General features: G+C 34.5%; 1 protein-coding gene across 10 annotated transcripts in view; it reads left to right on the top strand.

Annotated features, from left to right (window-relative positions):
- TFEC (transcription factor EC) overlaps positions 1 to 23,875 on the top strand; it is a 224,327-nt gene that overhangs the window by 57,950 nt on the left and 142,502 nt on the right. The gene's annotated exons all lie outside the window — the stretch shown is intronic.

Raw genomic sequence — 23,875 nt, 5'->3', positions numbered from 1 at the left:
GTATTCACTTTTGTGGCTGTAGGGAGAGATGGAAGGAACAATATGTTATTAGAATAAGGAAGGGGCACTTTACAAACATGGCTCCAGAAATTACTACGAGTCAGGCAGTCATTCCAGTTTGTAGCTATTAACACAGGCCAGTATGATACCTGTTCTTATTACCAAAGTTAATTTTCTGCCTGTAAACACATTAACTGATTATATTTGTTAAATCACATCTTCAGGGTAGGCGGCTTTGTCTAATTTTGTCCATTAAGCTGAGGTCTGTCAAATTTTTTTTGAATATATGAGGCTGGTTTGAGTCAGATATATTTTATATTTCTTAAACATTTGTTATTTATCTAAGGTAGAAAATTCTGTTTCTGACTGGAAATAGAACCAACTTCTAAAATAGAACTAAAGATAAAAATGTAATGGATAGTTTTTAGATTTTGTATAAATAATATATGGATAGGCACACCTTACACAATGAGCCCATTTTGTCAACTCTAGCTTTCATTAGCATGTGCTAGTGTCTCAGACTGATCAGTGCTTCGTGATGTGATAAAAATTTAATTTCTGGGTTTAAATAGCTGAGGATCAGATCTTTGACTTTATGAAGGCCTTCCCACTTTGAAGCTCTGTTTGAGGTCATCAGTCAGAGCACACTTTTGACTTTTTAAATGTTGAAGCACACCGCTGTAAAAGAGGCTAAACTTTAGTGACTCATTCTGTGCTAAATGCATTTTAAATACTGTGAGGCTTCTTAACATATTTAATATAAGTTTCAAGAAATATTTATAATTTATTTTAAAGAATGAAATTTGGATCTTTTAAAGTATGTGAAACAGAATCCTCTTTAAAGTAGAACAATTATTTCTTTCTAAGCACTGTCATGAGCCAATCCTATGCTGAATGTGAATGTAGAGAGTCTAAGTGAAAAGCTCTGTCCTCTTTGTTGTTTTTCAGTTGCTCAGTCATGTCTAACTCTTTGCAACCCCGTGGACTGCAGCATGCCAGGCTTCCCTATCCTTCACTGTCTACCGGAGTTTGCTCAGATTTATGTCCAGTGAGTCAGTGATGCTATCAAACTGTCTCATCCTCCGCTGCCCTCTTCACCTTTGGCCTTCAATCTTTCTCAGCATCTATCCTCTTAGATCATCTAATTTCACTTTGTTGATAAATTGTAGCGAGGATAAAAATTATGAAAAAACAATACTCTTTTGTTTTCTATAATGATTTAATGTTTTCCTTGAATTTCTTACTCCCAATATTGTATTTTACTGGGTGGTTGTGAATGTTAATAGATGGAGAGGAGGAGATGGCAAATTTTACTGGGAAAAAATTTCACTCTCTAACCTGGGTAACTTCCTCCCTGATGCTCTTTGCTTGGTATGGCTACTAGGCTTCCTGTTAGCTCCTACTAGCAAGTTGGAGCTAATGAGATTCATGATCTGCCTCCAGCAGAGGCAGCATCAATGATCAATGCCAGTGGACCTTGAACATCAGTCATAGAGCCTAGGGATCTGCTGGAATACTTGTCAAGTCATCATTTCTGATTGGCTGTGGTGACTTAACACTATCATAAATGGAAAATGGAGCAAAATCCCTCTTATTTATGTTTCTTCTCTCTAACTCTTCACTGCATGCACAAAAATGAGTTTGTCCCAGAAGAGGGAATTAGGACCCTCATATCTGTCATCTTGTCTCCTTTTGTCCTCTTACTATATATATCTTTTCTTTTGGTGAAAACATATTACTTCTAGCTTGATCTGCCAAGAACTTTCTACGTCTTCATTTTTCTAGTGTTGGTATTTGTCTTTACTTTTCTCTGGAGTCATAAGGCAGGAGGGCTGCAGGGAAAGAAGCTGGGATACAAAAAATGAAAAATCCACAAGAAGTGTATATCAAGGATATTAATTGTGTTGACTGTGCTGTGCTGTATTCAGTCGTGTCCAACTCTGAGACCCCATAGACTCTAGCCTGCCAGGCTCTTCTGTCCATGAGATTTCCCAGGCAAGAATATTGGAGTGGGTTGCCATGCCCTCCTCTGGGGGTCTTCCTGACCCAGGGATCAAACACACATCTCTTGTACCTCCCGAGTTGACAGGCAGATTCGTTACAACTAGCGCCACTTGGGAAGCTCTATCTTAACTGTGATGCAGAGGTAAAACTTAAAGAAAAAAAGAAAAGAGTAAAAAACCCCAAAAATCTACTCACAGAATCAGTTGCTAAATCTTTCATGCTTAGATCATTTTCTTCAGTTTTACTTTGGATGTTCTAAATTTGTTAAATAATCTATAGGATTTAGTCATTTCCTCCAGACATAGATTTCATTTACATTTATGCTGAAGAAATTATTGAAGTTATCTATTTCAAAAACTTCTTAAAACCCTTCTCTTTTTTCCTAATAAAATTCAGACTTAAAAAAGAAGTATCAAGTGGCCTGTGTATTACACCTAACATACTCTAAAGGCCCCTCTTCCTCTAGTGTTGATGAGAGGGATAGAAATTACAGGAGCTGAAGAGCTGCAAACATAAAGGGAGAACTATCCACTGTTTAGTTGGACAGTGAGTTTGACCAAGCTCTGGGAGTTGGTGATAGACATAAAAGCCTGGTGCGCTGCAGTCCGTGGGGTCGCAAAGAGTCAGATACAATTGACCAACTAAACTGAAATGATGCACTCTTTATAAAAATATGTTTTTGACCAGAGTGGGGAGGTGTTTTCCACAAACTTCCCTTTTGTTTAAACGTGAGGAATGAATGGTTGGATCTGAGCAATAGGAGCTACTACTATCTGCTTATGAGTAATGGATGAACTGAAATGGTAGCTATGGCTTAACTAAGCTCATTCAAGTTATGATCAACTTCATAAGTCTCAAGAAGACACCCAATCCCCATGGTATTTCTGAATAACATTTAGTACACACCTGAGACTAGTAGCATCTAATACCCTGTGAAATATCTGCATAGCTCAAAAGCTTACTAATGGAGTAGAATGGCTCACTGGAGCCAAAGGGCACAAGAATGGAAGATACCTGTTCTCTTGGAGACCTCAGGTATAAGATAGTCTGGCTCTGTGATTCTTATTAATCTTCCTTTTCAGGGCCTCTATTGATTTTAGGTAATGAAGCAGAGAGGATTTGGGATAATATATTGTGGCATCTATAGCAGTTATAATATTAATGTTTTTATTCACTTTGATTGGCCTGTAAGTTTAGCCTAATTTCCTTTTACTTATCTTGAAACATAGAAAATAGGTCACCTTTAACTTTACAATCTTCCTCCATAAAGGTGAATACTGTTGTCCATTCTCAACTTTTCCTTGTATGTCTCCTTTTGAGGCTTTTAATAAATTATTATGATTTCAAATTATTTTGATCTCACATTCCAATGAATCTCTCTTAGCTGCTTGAGATTGCATCATGGGGGATTAACCAAAAAAATTTGTTAGAGTTTTAAAATAATATGTGTTCAACCTATAAATTTGTTTTGCTAATTCTAATGGCAACACAGCTATCATTATTAAAAATTACTTCTTAAATATGTAAGTCCAGATATACAGAGGCTAATTATTTCAGTAGCTTCCAATAGATAAATCATAGTGTCTAGATGTGGTAACTAATCCTGTGAGTGAAATATCAAACATGAATAATTGAGAAAAGCAGGAATAGTGTGCATTTCCATTCCAAATTACACTTTTAATATTAATATATAACTATATTAAGGAAAGGTATTATCTTGGTGTTTTGTTAATTGTTTTAGCTCACTAGGTTAAACAGTTCCCAATTTCTCCTTAGCTTCCTTTTAACTTTCTAGAGTTTAGATTCAAGGCACTTTTTTTCTACAACTTAATTGAGACATGTCCAGTTGACTGCATGCTGTGTAAGCAGCAGTATGGACAGACAAACTTTTTACTTTCTGGTGGTTTTATTAGAGAGAAACCTATCTGTTTTCTGCATCTTGTTTGGCTTCTGAATTGCAGCAGCTCTCTCTGTCCATAAAGAACCTATTCCTGTTCCTGCCCCGTTTCCCTGGGGCCCCCGCCCTTCTCTCCAGCTTTCCTTTGTTTGCTGCATCTTCTCACCTCTCCTTTGAAGTGTTCCACTATCTTCTGGGCACTTGTTATCACCATGTGCTGTTTTGTTTTCTATACAAATCCTCAGAGTATCTATCATGTTGGAGATTTTCACTCTTATTTATTTACTATTTAACTGGCTCAATCCCTGAAAATGTATGTTACATGAGTGAATGGACCTTATTTCTGTTACAGATGCAGTTCTGGGCATTAGAACAGAGTAGGTGCTTACAAAATATTTGTTTCATAAATTGTTTCCCTTGAAAATGTTTTTGAGATTCATCACTTCTGTCTTTTCACATCATCCTGAGGCAAATGTAACTGCTACCAGGGTTTCAATAAAGTAAATGCTGCTTACCTAAAAATATTTGTCTCCAATTTACAGCCCTTCTCTGAGGTACCCATCCAAATATCCAACTGCTTTTATCTAGATTCCTCTTCAAACTTAATCCAACTGGATTAGTAGCTTCTCCCAATGCATTCACAATAAACCAAAACAAAGACCCTGATCCATTTTCAGAATTTTGTATTTCATAACTGGAATACTTTTCTATGCCCTTGCTCAAGCCTTAAACAGAGATCATCCTTCCATTCTCCTCTCTCCCTCTCATCTCTCTTATTGCAACTTACTGCTTGAGTCTTCCTTATACTGTTGAGCCTCCCTCATAAATAGTTTTCAAACTGCTCCACTCTATTGCTGCAGCCACAATCCTAGTAAGGTCATCATCATTTCTCCTCTATGTTACTACAGTGCTCCACATTGGTGTCCTTGCTTCCTGTTACTCCCCAATCTTTACCCACCATATATTCCCAGGGATTTATCATGGTGTAAGTGTGACTGTGGTACCCTTCTCCCAAGCACACACCCAACGAAAGCTTTTCAGTGACTTCTCATTCTTTTTAAGATAAAATCTAAGCTCTTTAAGTGGCCTGGAGGTGACAGCATATCTTTATTCCTCTTACCTTTCTGGCTTTGAGTCCTCAGAAGAGTGTATGGTTGATCCTTAGGCAATTTCCCCTACATTCCCCTACGTTACTGTCAACTGGACTGTAGCTAAAATAAAATTTTAAGATTATAGTCTCAAATGAGGACTTTGTATCCTGTTTTTCCATATAGACAATTGTGGATGGGTTATTAAACTTTGAAAACAGATGAACATGGTAGGATTAATATCTTATGATAAAAACAATATTTCTAAAGGTTAAATTACATACAAAGGGATGCCAGCAAGCAAACAGAATTTTCTTGAAGAATCACCTTTGGATCTGCTCTAACACATGAACAAATGTTTTGTTGACTCAGAGTTTGCAGACAATATTGAATGGCCAAATTGCTTTTGTCCCCAAATTTTCTAAGTACTTATTACTTCTGTCTAATTATACTCATAGAAATATATCTGTAACATCCTGAAGAATTTTGTAGTTCTGAGATTTCACTTGATTCCTGTTAATAATTTATACTATATTTATTATGGCTCCCCACTCCAGCCCCAAGCTCAAACTAGGGTCTCCTGCATATCAGGCAGATTCTTTATCTCTGAGCCATCAGGGAAGTCCCTTTTTTCTGGAGCCAATGCTATTTTAAAAGTAAAAATTCCTTTTCTGGTTCTTGTGAACAAAAATATTTCTCCTCTTTCTCCAGCCAATTACTTAGATAGTCAATTAGGTCTGCTATTGAGGCAAATAGTTTAAATAATTTTAAAACTTTAATCCTTGAAATGTGAAAGCTACATATATGTTAAATTTATTTAAAATGGTTACTTTCTGATTCTACCTTCATCTTCTTTTCTTCCACTACAGTTGGAGCATACTGTAATTGCCTTCTTTCTTCACTGTTATTAACTTTTCCCCTTTTATCAGAAAAAGGATCTTGATTTCTTTGATTCTCTTATTGATATTTTAAAAGAACTTTTTTCCCTCTCTTGCTGTCTCTCTCAGGCAAGTCCCATCTCAATGGTACTTTGTCATTCATTGTTAGTCTTTTTGTCCCTCTTCTTATCCCAGCTTAGGTTTTTCCTCCTTTTTGGGGAGGAGGGCTGAAAGGAGGGGGCACTGGTGTTGCCTACAGTTTCAGGCCTACAGCAAAATGCATTCATTTCAAATGGAAATTGCAGTTTATATCAAAAAGGCAAAGTTTCTTGATTTCAATAAATTGAAGTCTTATGTAACACATTTTCATCTAAAGAAATTCTAGAATAGAACTTTTAAATAACTAATGGCTGGAAAATTCAGATCTGGGGCTTTAGTTGCTGCAGATAAGGAAAGACATCTGCTTCAGTACCCCCATCTGGCTTTTACACATGCATTTCAGACTCAGTATGCTCTTGTCCTTTCTTTTATATATGACCATCTGCTTGTATGGTGTGTTCCCACCCTAACATATTTTCAGACCCTTGCCATAGGGCAGAAGTGCCAAGCAATTATTTGTTGAGATAGATAGCCCACATAATACAGTAAGTGACATCTGTTCTGTAGGAAATCCCTCCCTTGTGGCAGCAATGTCATATCGGCCGCTCATAGGAATATCGGAATTGACATACACAGAAACAATTGAATGTTTCATCTTGTCCTGAATTCTCACTCAGAAAGCATCCAATACCAGATGCTTTAGAGGGTCATGTAACCCCCTGACTCTTTCTCTTGTTCTCTCTACACCTATGATAATTGGCAATACTATACTATGGGGAAAATTTCTTCCTGACCCCAGCTGGTAACCAAATTATGCCCTAAAGCATGAAGATTGGCATATTTTAATGTTTATTGTAGCAAAGATGGTGAAAAGGAGATTTTTTTCATATTAATGTTCTTACTAGATTGACCTAAATAATAGCTTGAATAATAAATTCCACAAATTACTCTTAATAACATTATTTGGCACAATTACAACGACAGATGAACATTTTAATCTTTTTAGTGTTTACATCCATGTTTGGCAGTTAGTTCTTTTCTTTAAACTATTTCAAAAGATGATAAGAAAGACAGTTGAAGTCCTCAGTGCTTTGAGACTTGAATGTTTGTATTAAGGTATAATTGGTAAAACTTATATTAATTGGTTCTGAGTAAACTCTGCCAATTTATTGATCTTTAGCCATTTGATATACAGAAAGTAGGCAGAATTTGAAGCCAAAATCAGTACTGGCAAATTAAAAATAAGGTGGGTCCTGAATAAGTTCACATTTAACTCAATTTCCCAAATCATCTCCATTGATATTGTTACTCTCTTTGGTGATCCTCATAATACTATGAACAACTTCAAATTTTAAAAGGTTAGATTGTATAACTATGAAGTGCTTTCAAGATTAAAGTCGAAAGTACTCAATTATGTAATTAAGTCAACTCATTTACTTAAGTTTAAATAAGATTAAATTATTTAGTAATAATAAGCTATATCAATTTTGTGTGTTGCGATACCTACTGCTGTGAAAATTAGTGGCCAAAACCAACTATTTTAACTCTTTATGATTCTCTGGGTCAACAATATGGGCAGTTCATTTTAGTGGTTCCTTTGCTGCTAATTTTGCATAGTATCTGGTGACTATTCTGGGGATTGATGTCTAAGACAGCCTCACTCAAAAATCTGGTTGTTGGTATTGGCTGTCTTTAGTAGCATAACTTGGCTTCTTCGTACCTAGCAGGGTTCTTAAAGTAGGAAGAGACGGGGCCAGCCTTAATGTGAAAGTTATTTTAAACTTCTGTTCTGCATGATGTCTCATTGGCCAACCCAACATGGCTAAGCCCAGGATTTCTCCTTCCTTCCTTCCCCTCTCTCTTTCTTTCTTTATTGTTTTTGTCTGACTTCGATATCAGGATAATACTGACTTTGTAACAAGAATTTGAAAATATTACTTTTCCATCTGTTATCCAGAAGAGATTATGTAGCTGGTTGTTGGACTGTGATAAATGCTCAGTCATGTCTGACTCTTAGCAACCCCATGGACTATATAGCCCACCAGTCTCCTCTGTCCATGGGATTTCCCAGTCAAGGATACTGGAGTGGGTTGCCATTTCCTACTCCAGGGGATCCTCCCGACATGGAGATCGAACCTGCGTCTTCTGCATCTTTTGCATTGGCAGGCGGAATCTTTACCACTGTGCCACAATTGTTACTTATTGTTTGGGGATTTCTCCATTGAAGCCATCTGGGTTTAGAGATTATTTGTTGTAAGTTTTCAACTCACAAATTCAATTTTATGACAGATATGGAGTGTTGAAATCACTAGTTAAATTGATTTGTCTTCTCTTCTTTTCAGTTCTGTTAGTTTTTGTTTCATGTATTTTGATCCTCACGTAGGATTACTATGTCTTATTGGTATATGACCCTTGCATTTTCTAGGACATCTGGGAAGATGCTGTAAAACATTTGTAAAAGGGAAAATCCTTGGTTTGTTTATGATCCTAGTGAGAAAGCTTTGAGTTTCTCACCATTAAGTATGATATTAGCTGCAGATTTTGTGTAGTTTTTAAATTTTTTTATCAAGTTAATGAAATTCCTTTTTATTCTTAGTTTGCTAAAACTTTCATCATGAATGGGTGTTGCATTTTGTCAAATGCCTTTTTGCACCCATTGATATGATTATCTGATTTTTCTTCTTCAGCTTTAAAATGATGGGCTACATTAATTGATTTTCAAATGTTGAACCAGCTTTGTGTACATGGGTTAAATTGCACTTGGTCACAAAGTATAATTATTTGTATGCATTGTTGGATTTAATTTGCTATATATTTTTTTCAAAAAATTTTCATTTGTGTTCATAAGAGATATTCGTCTATAGTTTTCTTTTCTTGAATATTCTTTCTCTGGGTAATGCCATCCTTATACAATGAGTTAGGAAATAGTCCCTCTGCTTCTGTCTTCTGGATGAAATTGTATAGAATTGGTATAATTTCTTCCTTAAATATTTGGTAAAATTTACCAATGAGCACACCTAGGCCTCATGCTTTCTCTTTTGGAAGGTTATTAATTATCAATTCAATTCATTTAATAGATATGGGTCTATTCAGATTGTCTATTTCTTCTTATGCAAGTTTTTGCAAATTATGTCTTTCAAGAAATCAGTCCATTTAATCTATGTTATCAAATTTGCTTATAGAGTTTTTTTTAATAGTATTTATTGTCTTTTTATGTCTATCAGCTCTCTAGTAATGTCTCTCTTTCATTTTTGATATTGGTAATTGTGTCTTTCTCTTTTTCTTTGCTTTTATTCATATCTTCAAAGAATCAGCTGTTGTTTTTATTGATTTTTTTTCCTCTGTTGATTTCCTATTCTTAATTTCACTGATTTCAGTTCTAACTTATTACTTATTTTCTTTTGGTTCAGTTCAGTTCAGTTCAGTTGCTCAGTCGTGTCCGACTCTTTGCAACTCCATGAACCACAGCATGCCAGGCCTCCCTGTCCACCACCAACTCCCGGAGTCCACCCAAACCCATGTCCATTGAGTCGGTGATGCCATCCAACCATCTCATCCTCTGTTGTCCCCTTCTCCTCCTGCCCTCAAGATTGATTCCCACCATCAGGGTCTTTCCAAATGAGTCAGCTCTTCGCATCAGGTGGCCAAATATTGGAGTTTCAGCTTCAACATCAGTCTTTCCAATGAACACCCAGGACTGATATCCTTTAGGATGGACTGGTTGGATCTCCTTGCAGTCCAAGGGACTCTCAAGAGTCTTCTCCAACACCACAGTTCAAAAGCATCAATTCTTCGGTGCTCAGCTTTCTTCACAGTCCAACTCTCACATCCATACATGACCACTGGTAAAACCACAGCCTTGACTATGGCTCATAGTTGGACCATTGTTGGCAAAGTAATGTCTCTTTTGGTTACTTTGGATTTAATTTGCTCTTCTTTTTCAAATTTCCCTTAGGTTATTGATTTTAGATTTTTTTTTTTTTAGTCTCCTCATTCAGTGCTATGTATTTCCCTGTAAGCACTGCTTGGAGAAGGAAATGGCAACCCACTCCAGTATTCTTGCCTAGAGAATCCCACAGACAGAAGAGCCTGGTGGGTTGCAGTCCGAGGGGTTGCAATGAGTCGGACACAACTGAAGCAACTTAGTATAGCATAATCACTGCTTTCATGGCATCCCATAAATTTTGATAAACTGTATGCTTGTTTTCATTTAGCTTAAAATAATTTTTTACTTGCTCTGGAATTTTCCTCTTTGATTCATGTATTATTTAGAAGTATTTTGCTTAATCTCTGAGTTTTTTGGGATTTCATGCTATCTTTCTTTTGTTGATTTCTAGTTTAAATTCACTGTGATCTGAAGAAATACAGTGTATGATTTCTATTCTGTTAAACTTGTTAAGATGTGTTTTATGGTCCAGATATTGGTAAACATCCCATGTGAGCCTAAGAAAAATGAACTTTCTGCTATTGTTGATGGGGTACCCTACAGGTGTCCATTATATCCAGGCAATGGGTAGTATTATTGAGTTCAACTATGTCCTTAGTGATTTTCTGCCTGTCTGGATCTTTTCACTTGTGATTGTGGGATGTTAAAATCTGCAACTATAATAGTGGATTCATCTGTTACTCCTTGAAACAGTTCTTGCCTCATGTATTCTATTTTAAGGATTGCTATGTCTTCTTGGAGAATTGACTCCTTTTTCATTGTGTAACACCTCTCTTCTTCACTGTTAAATTTCCTTGACTGAAGTTTACTCTGGTGGAAATTAATGTAGCTACTCCCACTTGATTACTGTTAGTATGGTATATCTTTCTTCATTGATTTACTTTTGATGTATGTTAAGTGAAGTGAAAGTGTTAACCACTCAGTTATGTCTGGCCCTTTGTGACCCCACGGACTGTAGCCCACCAGATTCCTCTATCCATGGAATTCTCCAGGCAAGAATATTGGAGTGGGTTGCTGTTCCCTTCTCTAGAGGATCTTCCCAACCTGGGGATCAAACCTGGGTCTCCTGCATTGCAGGCAGATTCTTTACCATCTGAGCCACTGGGGATGTTCAGGTGGTAAAGAAATATATATGTTTATTTATTTATATGTTTATTATAGAAATGATATAATATTTTCATTTATGTAAATATATATATTTATTTATTATATATTTATATATATTATTATTTATATAATATTTATATTTAAAGTGAGTTTCTTATAGACAGCCTATAGTTGGGTCTTGTTTTTGATCCACTTTGGAAATCTCTGTCTTTTGATTGATGCATATAAACCATTGTTGGCCAAAGTAATTATTGATATAGTTGGATTAATATCTACCTTATTTGCTACTGGTTTTCTCTGTGTCATCCTGTTCTTTGTTTCTGTTTTTCTCTTCCACACTTTTCCTATCATTTGTGCTCTTCACTGAGCATTTTATATGATTATATTTCATCTCCTTTTTAAGTATATTCATTATACTTAAAAAATTTTTTTAATGTTTGATCTAGAGTTTGCAATATACATTTACAAGTAATTCAAGTCCATTTTCAAATAACACTGTATCACTTCACAGTAGTGCAAGTACCTTATAATAATAAAATAATTCTAATTCTTCTTGTTCTTTGTATCTTTGCTATCATCCATTTCATTTACACATAAACATACACATAAATATACAAAATTTATAAAACATTGTTGTTATTATTATTTTGAATAAACTGTCTTCTGTTAGATCAATTAAGAATAAGAAAAACAAAAGATTTATTTTTCCTTCACTTAGTTCTTCTCCGATGCTCTTTCTTTATATGGATCTGAGTTTGTGACCTATATCGTTTTTCTTCTCTCTTAAGAACTTCTTTTAGCATTTCTTGCAAGGTAGGTCTACTGGCAACAAATTTTCTCAATATATGCTTGTCTGAGAAAATCTTTATTTTGTCTTCATTTTAAAGGATAATTTCACAGGATATATGATTCTGGGTTGTGGGTTTTTTTTTTGTTTTTTTTGTTTTTTTGTTTTTTTGCCTCTCAACACTTTGAATGTTTCACTATTTTTTACTTGCATGTTTTCTAAAGAGAAGTTGATGTTAATCTTATTTTGCTCCTTTGTAGGTAAGGTTTTTCTATCCAATGATTTCTTTCAAGATTTTTTCTTTGTCTTTGATTTTCTAAAATTTAAACATGATATGCCTAGGTATAGTCTTTTAAGCATTTACCCTGCTTGATATTCTGTAAGCTTCCTGGATATATATTTTGGTGTCTAACTTTGGGAACTTCTCAGTCATTATTGCTGCAAATATTTCTTCTGCCCCTCTTTCTCTTCATTCTCCTGGTATTCCCATTACTATGTACATTACACCTTTTGTAGTTGTCCCATAATTCTTGAATATTCTGTTCTGGTTTTTCAGCCTTTGTCTGCTTTCCTTTTCAACTTTGGAAGTTTCCATGGTTTTATCCTTAAATGCAGCGATTCTTTCCTAAGTTATGTTCAGTGTGGTAATGATTCTGTCAATGGCTTTCTTTATTTTTGATACAGTTTTTTATTTCAAACATTTCCATTTTTTTTTTTTTTTTTTAGCATTTCCACCTCTGTTTATATTAACTACCTGTTCTTACATGTTGCCTATTTTTTCTACTAAAGCCCTTAGCATGTTAATCACAGTTTTGTTTTTTTTTTAATTTCTTGGCTTTATATATCAAATCCCTGCCATATTTTATTGTGGATCTGACACATTAATCTCCTGAAGCTGTGTTTTTTTTCCCACCTTTTAGTATTCCTTATACTTTTTTGTTTTAAAGTGGACATTGTGTATTGCATGAAAGAATCTTCTATAAAAATGTCTTCAGCAATCTAGTGGTAAGCTGTGGGAGTAAGGAAAACATTTTAAAGTCTGTGATTAGGTCCCAGTCTTTTAGTGAACCTAAGTCTCTGTACTGCACTTCACAAATTCTTAATCTCCACTTCCACATACCCTGGTGGGACAGGATGGGTAGGTGAGGCTGAAGTTGTGTTTCCTTCTCTTCAGTAGGTTAGGATCTGGTAAAGTAGTCTCTTGTGAGGGAAGGTCTTCTTAAGAATAATAGAATGCTCTAGTTTATTTTAAAATTGCTTCTATCCCCTTCCCTTTGCCAGAAGCAGGAGCGAATTTGTCTCTGATTATTCACTATGAGAACCTGGTAGAACTCCTGGAGGTAAAATTCATGAAAGTGGGAAATCCCTTTATGTCTGGGTACCCTTAGAGCTTTTAATCAGAGTCCTCTACTCCCTGAGCTTCCAATAATTCATCAGTTACAGTTCAGGTTTTTCTACCATGCTTCTGGTGCCCAAGGAGGTTTCTGCTTATAGATATCTGCTTGAGTAAGTTGTGATTCTTTGTTTTCTGTTTATCTATCCCTCCATTTTGGGTGGGCAAGAGTATTCCTATGACTTCATGTTTTAAACATGTCTAATAAGAACTGTTGATTTTTTAATTTGTTCAGCTTTTTACTTATTTTTAGGAAGCTACTTCTAAGCTTCTTATATTTGGACTAAAAACCAGAAGTTAGGCACTTGTTTTTGTTTTATTTTGCAGTTGGTATAGTGGAATTGGTGAAATATTTTTTAATTTCAATGAAACAGAAATATTTCACAGAAATAAATAGGTTTTGAGGTGAGCTAAGGCAACAAAGTTTTGAAAATTCAGTGGTTTTATGGTTAAATATGAAACTGCATTTTGAAAAGGTCAACCTTTAAAAGGAATATTAAGTAACCAACTTTGTATAATAAATTCTGTAAATCTTGGATACAATTTAATGATATCTTTGCAAGTGGGTATTACAACTGTTAATTAAAGTTGAAAAAAAAAAACCCAACAGCCTCATTATTAGTAACTATAAGTAGCAATTCATCTGCTAGGTATCCCAGGCATATATATTTAAAGCACAATGTGCTACATAAAATCAGTGATAGTCAGTTTAATTAGCATCTGATGGGAGTTAGCAATTTAACTTCAATTTACAGGATAAAGGTTAGGTGTGGTGAGCTCATTCTATAATACTGGTGTTATTATAATAACGAACAGTAAGTTGACCACTGAATAAAAAATAAGAGTAGAGAAAAACCATCCATAAATTTGGTAATCTGTAAAGCTACTACATTCCAATAGAAAAGTGTTTTGATTTTTAATTTTAAAATACATTTGTCATTACGTGGTAGTACTTATGGGAAGCTAAAACCTGAAATCTAGGCTAGTCCTGGACATAATGAGAAAAAAAAAAAGCAATCTCATTAACAGCAGTTGGTCTTAGCCATTTGACTTCAAACTAATTCTGATTTTTATAAAATAAAATTGTCCAGGTTACCAGATGTTGAGGCAAATTCTCTGTGGTATTTATAATCTCATATTCAGGAATCAAGATAATTTGTTCCTTTTTACCTCCTTAATGTAAAGCTACATCATATATTATTTTGTTGATCTCCAAACTATCTCAGCAGTTTTAAAATGTGTTCTTTATCCTTTTAAATACCTCTTGTGGTATTTGTTTTTGTAAACTTACCTCACTTTTACAATAAATTCTGTCAATTTGTACAGTTTGGGGGAAAAAAGGAAAAATATCTTGTATCTCAAGTTAAGTGAACATAGCTAAATTTCTGATATTGACCTTCTTCTGGATGGGGCTATGTCTGTAACAAACTTAGAGCTTGATTTCTTCTTAATTTATATCTACCTATGCATGTATTTTCCTAACATCTGCCTAGATATTGTTTCACTATTAAAGCTTCAGAAATTAATGAAGTTATAATAGTTAGAAAAAAGGTAGAATCTCTTTTTTAAGTAGGTGTCAGGAAGATCCCCTGGAGAAGGGAATGGCAACCCTGAATTCTTGCCTGGAGAGTTCCATGGACAAGAGGAGCCTTAGCAGGCTGAGCAGCAGGACAAAGTGATAAAATTAAACAGAAACAAAAAACAAAAGCAAAACGGCTCTAAAACCATGTAGCAGGATAAGTCATGTATTAAATTGTAGATTAGGTAAATTTAAGTATCTGATTCCACATTCTTTATTTTTCTTGCTAGTGCCCACTTTTGCTTATTTGATTGCCTTGTGCCTTTAGGATCTCTTTTCCTCACATGTGTGTCCTTGAGAAATTTTGCTTAAAAAAACAAAAATGAGGTCTCTTGTATAAACTGTAACTGTAGATTTTTCTTTTACTTTCCATTTTTTAGGCATGTGTTTCCCAGAGACCACACTACAGAGTTCATGTGCTCTCTTAAGCGTGGTTCCATGACTGTCATACATTGGCTCTTACTAGGGGAGTTTCCTTTGGGGAAAAGATCCAAGTCTACTGCTTTCTTTGAAACTTCACAGTATTCATTTTCTGATATATTAACTCAATAGGTACTCAGTAAATGTTAATTTGTTGAGTAAATGAACCAATGAAAGGGGTGCAAATTCTTTCACCTTCGTTAAGAATGGTTAATCTGTTCTTGCTCAGGACTGGCCTAAATTGCTGAAAGGGCTTTTGGTGGGACTATTTCTTAATTTAACATGCTTTCTACTTATAGAACCTATGGGAAGTTGGCTAGTTATCTAATGTTGATCATATTCAGTTTGCAACATATTTTTGGACAAGGATTAGAGATCCAGTTTGGCAATTATTCAGTGGCTATTCAAGTGACCTATATTTTTTACATTAAAATATATGAGTAAAGAGAGCAGTAGTGACCATCAGGGAATGTCTTGTTTACTTGGTGGAGACTGCCCAATTCAAATTAATTAAAATTATTAATGTGGTGAGTATCTCCTTTAGCCATGTCTCTGATTTTAAGTCAAAGGAACACTACCAAGCAAGAGTGCATATTGAGTAAAACTTAGACACAGACACATCAAGCTTTCTTTTTAAACTTTGTTTTAAAATTTTAATAATGGGAAAAAATAGCTAAAAAGCAAAATGCTGAAATATCTGATTATGCTTATTTTGCCTCAGGTAGCATATTTATTTTAGAATTCATGGGATACATGAAAGATGTATTTGCCAAGATTCTTGTCTATTAAAATCTGTAGTTCGAAGGCAGTGTTTTAATCCTATTAAAGCTAATTGAATGGATTCTACAGGCTTGTCAGTTAGGTGAAGTTCAAGTTTTAACTAGTATTAAAGGAAGAAAAATATTGTATGAGAACCAAATAGTAACATCTAACTTCTGCCATTTATTCTTTCCACTTGAACCTAGGGCAATGTGAAAGAGTGCTTTCTGAGTTCACAGGGCAATTCATTGGAGACATTGGGATGAGATCTGGTTTCCAAAAGGACGATTAATACGTAAAAAAGGCCTCAGTGTTTGGAAGTTAAATTATGTCTTTATGGGTCCAGTAGCTCTACTGCAGACAAAGGTCTGACAGTGTTTCCATTAAAACACCACTTTCCAGAGAAAACACTGTCAGTGTAAAAATTTGCTCCAGGCTAAAGTTGGCATCAAGATTCTAGCCTAGAAGCTATTTTGTTTCTGAAATTCATTTGGGCCAGTTTAGCTTAATGGTTAAAGGGGATGGATATATATGTGTCCTGTTGCTTTTTTTTTTTCAGTGAAGTGATGAAATTCTTTTTTCAATGGAATGTGCAACTGGATAATTTTTTTCCATACAGCAAAATAGACGTGTTTATAAAAAGAGCAGTTTAGAACAAAACGCATTTTTTAGTCTTGGATAATTCTGTGTATTGGGCTAAAGGATTAGTGTTCTTGTTTATTTTTATTTTCATTAAAAAAAATTCATGTTGAAGGTGTTCTTCATTTAGAATGCAACTCAGTAAAGTTGACATCAATTTGAAAACCAAATATTTGTTTATATAGGATCTTGAGTCTCTATTCTTATTCTTCCATGGAAAGATTTTGTATGTAAATAGTACTAATTTTCTAAAGGCAGAAATTACAAATATTTATAAACTGTTTTATGTTAAAAAATCTCCTGTTAGTGATGACTTAACTGAGAGAAAAATTAGCTGGGAAGAAATGCAATCCCAAACATTTATGTGACAGGCAGGACTGATCATTTATTTCACCATTTGCACAGTATTTTTATTTAGTATCTTACATCATTTAATAGGGTTTATAACAACTGGAAGCTTTGTATAGTCTAAACTATAAGATTTTATAAAGACCATTTTTCATGATAAGACTATCTCCCACTGTATTATTCAATATTCTTCACACAATTCTGATCTATATAATGAATTTTCCTAGAGGATTTTTTATGCATGAAGTCTTGAAAAAAAGAGTATTTTCTGTGTATTTCTTTTAAGTCCACAGTTCAAATCTCTCGAATAACTTCTGATCTTTTAACATTGCATGACTATTGGTAAAACATTTTTGAACATCTTTAAGTTATGTATTATTACATTTAAAAATTTATACTGAAAATATACTAATATAGTTTCAAATAAAAATAGTTTTATATTTTTATTTTTGAGAACAACAACAACAAAAAAATAGAGTAAGAATTCTAGTGCTCTCTGCTACCACCCCAGTGTTGAGACCTTATGTCGAAGAACCACATCCTTGATATCTGGGAGAAGTTGTGCTGAACTTCTGAGGTTAGGGACTTCTTCCCAGAGGACTGGATTTATGTGATCCAAACCATAAAGTGGGTATTCCTTGAAATATCCAGAGATACGGATTAGTAGAACAGAGAGAAGGACTTACCTTCTCTGTTTTAAAACCAGCTTCTTATTTGTGTGCATCCTTCTACCATAGCTAGTGGTTGACATCCACCTATCTTAAGACCCAGCTTTAATAATCCTTCTTCAGAAATATTTTCCTTAGTCTTCTTCACCCTCAGTGGGAATTATATCTCTTCTCCTAAATTTCTATTTTAAGAGTAGCCATAACTGCCTTCTATTAGAGTTTTGAAAATGTATATATATACATAATCTATATTCCTCAGTTTACTTGATTAGTTTTTTAACTTATAAAGCTAATTTATATTTAAACATTATATGTCAATTTTGTGGTTTGTACCTGATGGAGGTTCAAGAAACACTTTTGGCTAATCTCTGGCTCAGACCACTACAAAAACTTTTAAATGGCCTCTTTGATTAAGAGACCACCCTATCCTATCATCTTGAATACTGTGACACATTACATTCCTGAAGTAGAGGTCCAGGTGTGTCAATCTTCCACTAAAAGGTTTCATTGGCTACTCTTCCAAATATTATTCATCCTTATATTGTAGGCCTTAAATAATCTGTCTCTTTCTCACTTTTCCAATGTTACTGCTTTACTACTTTTTATATACCATATTTTCAGGACCAGGTATGACACTAACTATTCATCAAATATACTTCAGGTTTCTCTGTGATAAATTCTACAGAGTAATTGTAGGTTCAGAAGATAGAGGTTGTTTGTAGTTACTATAGATTTAAGCAAATGCATGCCAAAATCATAATGAAATATTGATCTAGTGATTATTCACTGCCCTGTGGTAAATTTATAGTTGATTAAACATCTCCAACAAAGAGATTAATAATGGAAGCAAGCAAATAACTTTTCCAAGTTTGTACAATCATTGGGTGTAAAACTGAGACTTAGACCTGTGGTTGATTATGTCCAAAATCCTTGTACTTAACTAATAAATTTCCCTCTCTACCTGTCCCATTTTCTCCTTCTCTTCTCACTTCCATCTCTCTGTCTTTGTTTCCATGTGTATGTGTATATATATAGACACATATGTGTGTGTATATATATATAATGTACAAATATACATATATTATATAGTATATATGGGCTTCCCAGGTTGCACTAGTGGGAAAGAACCACCTGCCAGTGCCTGAGATATATAAGAGACATGGGTTCAATCCCTGGATCTGAAAGATCTCCTGGAGGAAGGCATGGCGATCTACTGCAATATTCTTGCCTGGAGAATCCCATGGAGCCAGGCAGGCTACCGTCCTCAGGGTTGCAGAGTTGGACATGACTGAAGTGGTTTAACATGTATGCATGCACATATTTTATATACATATATATATATATATATAAAATATATGTTTCTTTATTAATATTTTAAGTGAAAATAGTAAACACACACGTATTTCAATTACCTCGAACAATTGGGTAAGATGACAAGTAACTAATATAAATGCTAAGCTTTTCACCTATTTTTAAAAAATCAACACTGAAAGTATGAAATTGTTTAGTCATGGTTTGATATTATGTGAAAAAGAAAGGAGTTTTAGTTGACTGCACACACACAAAATAACCATTTATCAAAACTTTCCTATGTACCAGGGACTTTTCCAAGATTTTTTTATATAGTGACCCACTTGATCTTTTCAACAATCTCAGTAAATGGATACTGGTCTGATCTCACTCTATGTGTAAAGAAACCGAGGAACACCATGCTCACTATTCCACCTCATTTGTTAGTTCTCCAGTTATTTCACAAATGTTTAGCTGATTTCTACCATGTGCTCAGTTTTGGAGATGTATCAGTGATTCAGGCAGTTGCTTTCATCAGAGAGCTGGCTGTCTATTTGAAAAATAGAGGAAAACAGGAGAATTATAGGACAGTATGAAAATTCCCATAATGGGTCAGCACACAGTTCTATAGTAATATTGTGGGTGAAGGTGAGAGTGGTTATCCAATCCAGTTTTTGAGAATAGGAGAGACAGCATCCCAAAGAAATTTATTCCTACGTTAAAATCTGGTGAATGAGAGAGAGGTGGCCTGGAACAATAGGGGTTGGGGAAATAGTGCTCCAGGCAGAGGGAACAGCAGATAGAAAAGTTCTGATGTGAGAAAAATCTTGAAGAACTTGACAATAAAGTCTAACAAAGAATCATGAAAGGATAAGTGCAGTATCTCAGAGATCAAATTTAAGATTGGATTGATGTGATAGCAAGTATTTTTTGAAATATTGGAGAAAATAATCTTTCACATTCATCTGAATGAAGAATGAGAAACAGAAATTAACATGTTTATCACCATGTTAACATGTTAGAATGTTGTGATTTACAGTTTAAGATTAAACATAAACAAACTATTAGATTGATCCAACAGCAGAATTGGTTCGGTATCTTTGTTACTGGAGGCACTTAACGGCAGTTTGGAAATTTTTCCTTTTTTGAAAAATATGTTTTTCTTTCTTTCATTGGGAAGTAACTTAATATGTTCTCTAAGGTATTTTCTACCTTATTCACCCCTGAAAACATTACTAGATTGGAGAGAGTGCTGTTAAGAAAAATGACAGTGGAATGTAGCAGTCTAGAGTTGCTGACTATAGAATCCATAGAAAAAGACATATAATAGTTGAAGTTCAGTTTGTAAGCAGTCTTACAGCTCATGGATCACTATTTTGAAAAAATAGTGAAGGAATATAAAATTATGGTCTTTTTTATTGTACACAATTTCAGTTTAGATATGAAGAGTAGGATATTATCACAGCCAAGACTAGTCAGTATATTTTAGTGTTCTAGACATTCTATCTTGAGAGGGTGCTTGTTTTGGAGGGCCCTGATGTTAACATGCAATGATTTTTTATTTTTTAATTTTTATCTGAAATTGCCCCTTAAAAGAGAAATAATTTAATGTATTTGCATAATTTAAAATTACCATATGAAATGATTTGGTACAATGTTTAAATACCATTTTAAATATAGCTTATGGTGAAAAAATGTATTTTAGAGATAATTTTATTGGTGTAAAATTCAGGACCCATAGGTTTGAGTTGGAGCTATGGAAGTTTTTAACATTAACTGAGATGCCTTCTCTTCTTTGACCTCTGACTGATTGCAGATCATGTACCAAAGAGTTTTGTCATAAAATTCCCAGTAATGGTTCAAATAGTGCAGATTAAGTCAGATAGATAATAAAATTACCAATGGAAAATAACTCAAATATTATTGCTGCTGCTGTAAGGATGTCATTTCACTTCTTTTTATGCATTTGGCAGATTCAGAACTATCTCACTCATACATCCAGGAGGGAATATGTCAGAACAATATCTTGTGAGATGTTAGGAAGCAAATGTGGAGGCAGAAGTTACCTAATTATATAGTTTCCAATCTATTTCAGTGCAAGCAGTTTACTAGTAGCTTATAAATAGAGGAGGGAAGTTTAAAATCATGAGTTGGCAGAGCATTCTTCTTTCTCTTTTTCCTATGGAATGCTGAATTATTCTTCTGGAATCTTATCCCTGAAGATAAAATCCATCTTTCTTGAAGTATTGATATTGTCACCCTGCATTTGCTAGCAATTCAATGGAGGACAGTGAATTTTATTGTGTGTTATAAGATTACAACTTGGAAAACAGTGGAGAGGGTAATCATAAAAGAAACATTCAAGATCTTAAAAAATGAGGACAACAACAATTGAATGGTCATTTGGAATTGGTCTTTTTTCAATTTCCCTGGTCCTAAATGTAGCCTCACTATTTTAGGATAGCACCTATAACATGACTAGCCAGAAATAGAGAGAGAGAAATATTTAGTTTGACAAACTGGGCCAGGGGAGATGAAGGGGATGGAGTGAAGCAAATAAGTTCTTTGAATTCTGCAGGGGGCGAGAGGGAGTTGGGGAGGGGAGTGCTAACATCAATCTAGAGCACATCTCTTTACTTCAAGTATGGAACTTTGAGTTAAGAGATGAAATCATTAGAATGAAACTACATTTTAAAACTATCATTTACCTTTCACTAATATTAAGAATGGCTTAATATCTTAATTAATCATGAGTGAAAGAAGTTAAATTTAAAAGAGAATACTTGGCATTCTAAAAACGAGAAATAGGCAAGCCACAAGTTCTGAAAAATGTATTTTTACAGATGTTATGTAAGAGTCAATTAATTCATGGAACTATTTTTGCCATCCTAGTGTTAATGTTAGAGCATCTTATGAAAGAGAGGTTAAAAGGATACATTTAATAACTTTGGAATCATGGTTGGTTATTTTTGTGTTAGCTTTATCAAAAGGTCAATCTGAAAAGTTCTATCGTTGATAGCACTGTGAATGAACTAACCAAACACATTTAATACAGGGTTGCAGTTAAAGGTGACATCTATGTAACTTTGAATGAATGATTGGTATAACTTTACAGGCACTAATCATTTCATTTTGGCTTCATCTTGGGCTTATTTTATTCTTCTGACATTTAATAAAATCTATAAACCAACTTAAAAAATGTATTCAACAATTATGTACTTTGGGCTTTTAAACATATTTTATTTAAGCCAAGAAGTTATTGGCCTGTTCTTTTGACACAGTTGCTTTGTGGACTGTAGGATTCTATCTATCATCTGTTTAATGGAGATTACAAATAGAATCTATGCGGTTAAATTGGTTCTGTAAGTAGACTCAAGTAAGTTTTATGTGTATGTGCAAAGAATTCTCTCTACCACAACAGTAATTAGAAGATTTATGAAACAAACTTGTATTTAAAAACTGATCTCTGGCTTCACTTCTCTTTTAGTTTAAAAAATGCTTTGATGTATTCTTCTCAACAATGGAAAAATAATCGCATCATAAGCATGTTCCTTAAGTAAAATAAATTTGTATCATAGTCTAAAACACCCTGCATGATCTGGTTCCTATTTTCCTCATCTAGTCTCCAGTCATTCTTCTTTCTCTTACTATACTGCAAACTGGCTTAACAGTTTTTGAAAGTCAGCTTGTTTGCCTCTAATGGGGAGCTTTTTCTTTTTTGGGGGGTATTTCAGTTTCTCACCCTTATCTTTTCATATGCTGTTCCATCTGTCCTGCTCTTGCATGCCTGGCTCCTTTTCATTCCCCAGGTTAGTGGTTCTGTTTCCTAATGGGCCTCCTTCTTCAAGGGAGCTTGTTTGTTAGTATATATGTTAACATTTGTTTATCTGTTGAAATTTTGACAGCTCCATTAACCTAAAGTTCTGTGAGAGTAAAGACTCTTTTAAACTCTTTCACCCTTTGTCCATAGAAGCCAACAAATGCTGGATATGTAGTAGCTCCTATTCAATGAAAACAACTTCAATAACTGAAAATAGAGTACTTAATTAATGAGCTTCCCTGATGTCTCAGATGGTAAATAATTCACTTGCAATACAAGAGACATGGGTTCGATCCCTGGATCAGGAAGATGCCCTGGAGAATGGAATGGCAACCCACTCCAGTATTCTTGCCTGGAGAATTACATGGACAGAGGAGTCTGGCAGGCTACAGTTCATGGGGTTGCAAAGAGTCAGATGCGGCTGAGCAACTAACACTTTCTTTACTTTCTTTCTTTCAATTAATGCATAACTCTGAAACAGATGCCTTCAAACAGTTGCCAGATACTTACTGAAATTGATAACATGAAATGCAATGAATTCTTGAAGATTTTGAAAAAATATAAAGACATATAAGGCAAACTCAGGAAGTGTTACAAGACAGGATTATTTACTTTTGGAATTATATTTCAGAATTATGATAATAGGCAAATATTAAAAATTTATAGAGACTATGTAACTTACCACAGGTGATTTCTTTAAATATCCTGATAATATTGGGATTAGTTCATATATTACGTTGCTGTTGTTTAGTTGCTAAGTCATGTCTGACCTTTGCAATCCTATGGACTGTAGCCTGCCAGACTCCTCTGTCCGTGTGACTTTCCAGGCAAGAATACTGGAATGAGTTGCCATTTCCTTCTCCAGGGGAATTCCTGATCCAGGGTTGAATGCATATCTCCTGTGTCTCCTGCATTGCAGGCAATTTTTTTTTTTTACCTGCTGAGCTATATAGAAACCTCAATATGATGTATAAAAACTAAATCTCATTTTTGACAAATGTGCAAAAAGTCATTTTTTATTAGAATGGGCTATGACTCAGTGTAAGAAGGCAGAATGAATAATTTAAAATTGCTAAATGTTCAGCAATTTGTGAAAGTATTTTTGTTACAAATAGTGTGTTTATGACAATTAGCACAGAAGAAAATGTAATTG

This window comes from Odocoileus virginianus, chromosome 1, assembly GCF_023699985.2.
Source record: "Odocoileus virginianus isolate 20LAN1187 ecotype Illinois chromosome 1, Ovbor_1.2, whole genome shotgun sequence".
Taxonomy (NCBI): Eukaryota; Metazoa; Chordata; class Mammalia; order Artiodactyla; family Cervidae; genus Odocoileus; species Odocoileus virginianus.
This window is presented reverse-complemented; position numbering and strand designations above follow the sequence as displayed.